This window comes from Sciurus carolinensis, unplaced genomic scaffold (assembly GCF_902686445.1).
Source record: "Sciurus carolinensis unplaced genomic scaffold, mSciCar1.2, whole genome shotgun sequence".
Classification (NCBI taxonomy): Eukaryota; Metazoa; Chordata; class Mammalia; order Rodentia; family Sciuridae; genus Sciurus; species Sciurus carolinensis.
The window spans coordinates 851,745-855,454 of NW_025920160.1; the positions used below are offsets into that span (position 1 = coordinate 851,745).

The 3,710-nt window shown below is 42.6% G+C and overlaps 1 pseudogene; it reads right to left on the reverse strand.

Annotated features, from left to right (window-relative positions):
• Window positions 1–2,335: 2,335 nt before the first annotated feature.
• Window positions 2,336–3,332, reverse strand: LOC124974655 (polycomb group RING finger protein 2-like; annotated as a pseudogene).
• Between the last annotated feature and the right edge of the window lie 378 nt (window positions 3,333–3,710).

Below are 3,710 nucleotides of genomic sequence, written 5' to 3' on the forward strand. Positions count from 1 at the left end.
TCATGTAGGATCCCTGGCTACCTCACTGAGGGGCTGTCATGAGTGAGCTGTCATTAACATAGATTAAATATGCTGTGTCCTTTACAATGTCAGCATTTATTGATTAATAATAAATTCACAGAGTGCATCACTTTAATTTCTGGTGGTTTTCCAAACACTCATGTGTCACCATGATTCACCTAAGTTCATCACAATAGTTCTAAGCTGGACAAACAGTTCATTTATTTCAGTCTTTCAAATATTTGTGACACTCAAATCATACCTCAATCCTCACATAGTGATAATATTTATGTCACAGAAAAATTAAGAAATGTTTAGCATGGCTACAGAATTACAGGCTGTGTAGCCATGAACACAGAGTTGGAGCCACCAGAGTTGGTCAGCTGAGTATTTTAACAAACAGTTTTGCAGAGCTTTAAAAGCAGAGAATCCAAATGTGGGGTTATTTCTGTGTCAGAGTGAAAGGTTGAGTGTAAACTTGGAGTGTCCTGTGTGTGGTCATCATGGGCAGGGTGAAACTTGAGTTTTGAAATTCAGAATTTGAGCACTGTGGTAATTCTCCTGGGCAGGGCTCACAGTGAGTGGTTGGGTAATGAGTTCAGGGTGCTGCCATATCCACTCTTAGGGGTTTCCTTTTATGGATGTGAGATGATGGGGTTGCATGTGGAGAGGTTGATAAGAGTCTGTGTCTGGTGTTCCTGATATGATTTGGAATGTCCACATATGTCCAGATCTAGTTGATTTATTTTTGTAAGTGAAAGCATGTAAATTACTTATCTATTGTACCTGATGGTGATTTCAGGCAGATAGTGTTGATTTAAATGGTACAAGGTGTGGAGCCATTATATCTTGTCACTTTTACTCAAAATGGAGTAGCTATGGCAAAGTATTTTTCTACGAGGTGGAGTGATTCAAAATGAGTCACAGCCTAAAAACTACTGTTCCATACACCATGAGATGTGTATAAAAATCTCAATGAAGGTTGTGCCCTGGTGCTTAAATCAAAGAATACACATTCCAGGGACATGAGTTCATGCCTTAATTTTTTATGGAATCATATTTTATGTTTTTATTTAGGTGATTCACATAATATAAAATTTAATATTTTATAATACATGTATGAATATCTTTATTATATTCACTATCAATTATTTTGTGGGTGGGCCATTTGTGACAAATTCAAGAGGTGCAGATGTCCCAGTGCAGGCAGAGGGTTCAGAGGACCTCAAACAGGACAAGGCACAAACAGACAAAGCCATGAGTGCTTCCAACCCCATTCATACCTAGTTGTGACAGTTTGACCTCCTCCCAGATCTATGTACATTTGAGGAAAAGAAGGTAGATATGGATTTCCTTGGGCCTGCCCCTGAGTGGTTCTCTGTTGACCTTTCATGTTGAGGTGGGATTCTTGTGCTTCGAGATGCCTCTGTTACTGTCTTGACTTTACTTCAGCTGGAGATAGAGAGGGGAGATGGGAGATTGTTTGCCTTTGGCAGAACCTAGGGTCTGTGCTTTTCTGAGGCTGACCTCATCCCTTCCCCTCCACTCTGGGTCCCCAAGTAAAGCTTCACCCACCACCATTCTTACTAGAGAAGGTCCTGGAACAGCATAGTGGCAGGGGTGGGTGAATAGCCTCATGTTGCTAAAGGCACATATGAACTTTCCAGGGCTGAGATCCCCTGTGCCTGAATCTTCTTTCCACAAGATAAATGAGACAAAGGTCACACATACAGAAAAAAAGTAGCAGAACTATCTAGGCTTTTGCATTGTATGAGGAGTTGAGAGAGATACCTTCTGTGATGCCCATTTGCTCCTCAGATCCAGGGGACAAACTGCACTAGTGAAAGGTAAAATTCTCTGAACATTCAGCAATGGAGTCTGTGTAGGGGCAGAAAAACAACCAAAATGGGTAGAGAATAATGATAGACATAGGTCTAAAACTTTGTGTGTTGGTTGGGTCCCCCAATGCTCCATTTGCCTTGAGAAGCACATGGAGGAATGGGATGAAGTTTACCCAATCTCCAATTGGCTCCTTGAATTCATTTTCAGGTAACCCCCAAAGAGCAGAGCAAATTACACAAGGCACCCTAAAAATGAACCACACACAGAGTTCCTGCACCCCCATGTCATTTAAATTAATCTGGTTTGTCCATAGAAAACAAGTACGTATATTTGGTTTTTCCTATGTACACATATATAGATTTATTTATGGAGCCCACTTCTCACCTCTATGGTGGGAGGAGCTGGGGGTGTTAGAAGTGGTGAAAACAAAGGACTCAGAGAAAGTGAAAGGAGTGGGGAGGTAGCTGCAAAGAAAGGAAAGGATCCCTTTTTTTCAGCTGGGAATCACAGGAGCTCCATTGACACTCATTCCCACCCCAGCGAATGGAGGATAGTGTCTGCAGGCAGTTTGAGGCAATCCACTTGACAGTTCCAATGACCCCACTGGCTGTTGAAAAAGGAATAAGGGAGATAGGGTAGGTGGCATGGGTGGGGGCCTTGGGAACTGGGAGATCCATGAGAAGGAGTGGCAGGGCTGGATAAGGAGGAGAAATTGACCAACAATGTGGCAGAGCTAGGAGCCTTGTTACTGACTGACTTAAACTCTGATGCCCCTGTGATTTTGGTGCCCTTGTGGGCAGGATGAGTTTCTCACAGGCTATCTGGACATGTATTTGAGAATGAGAGAGCCAATCAGTTGACTGGGATAGATGTAGGTGATATCTGTGAGTGTGTATTATTCCCTTAGGGGCTTATCCTTTTAAAGAATCTCCACTGTGTATTTGCTGGGTACATCAATTTTGTTGCAAAGAAAATTGGCCAGGTGCATAATAGTCATGGAAGTTGGGCATCAAAGGAAGGGCACCCCTATCTTCACCTTGTCCCCATCTCCATTCTATAGGGCTTCCTTCTTCTTTCTTACACCTTTGTAGCAATCTTTTGAGAGGTTGACAATCTCATCTTTGCTCAGCTCCACCTTCTCTTCCAAGACCATGCCTGGATTGTTACTGGAGCCTTTGGAGAACTCTGTGATGGGGTATACTGTGTAGAAATTCCATCACAATTTCATCTCATTGTTAAAAATTCCAGGAATGAATTTGTAGACAATGTCATGTAGGCTTTTGTCCAATTTGATACTCAGAAGCAGTCAGGTTTTATGGATCTGTGCATCACACATGGGGCAGTATTTGTTAGTCTCCAGGTAGCACCACATGAATGTTTTGCAGAAGGAATGCAATGATGGTGGTTGTAATGATGAAGTACTCCACACAGAGAACACACATGATATTAGGGTTCAGCTCCCTGGTTTTGATCCATGTGGTGTGATGCATGATGCCAGAAAAGGAACTGAGAGAACTGGAGAGCTTCAATATTTAAGGTGAGTTTGGGTGTATTCTTGTGGCTGGTTTTCTCTAGTGCTCTGAGTGTTCACTAGGTACCTGGGTTTGGGTTCCTGTAGGTCTCAGGGAGGAGGGGAGATGGGAGGGAGAGAAAGAAGAAGGGACAAAGCATGTCACTTGGCATCCAGGAGTGGGAGAAAACTATGGTCAGAAAAGTTTGTGAGAGCAGCTTGGGATGGTAGGGAGAAAGGGGAAACCAACTCTCAACTTGTAATTCCAGAACATTTTCATCACCCCAGTAAGAAATGTTATAACTTCCAATCCCTCCTTACCTCTCTCCTTATGTATTTGCTACTTTATGTTGTATGT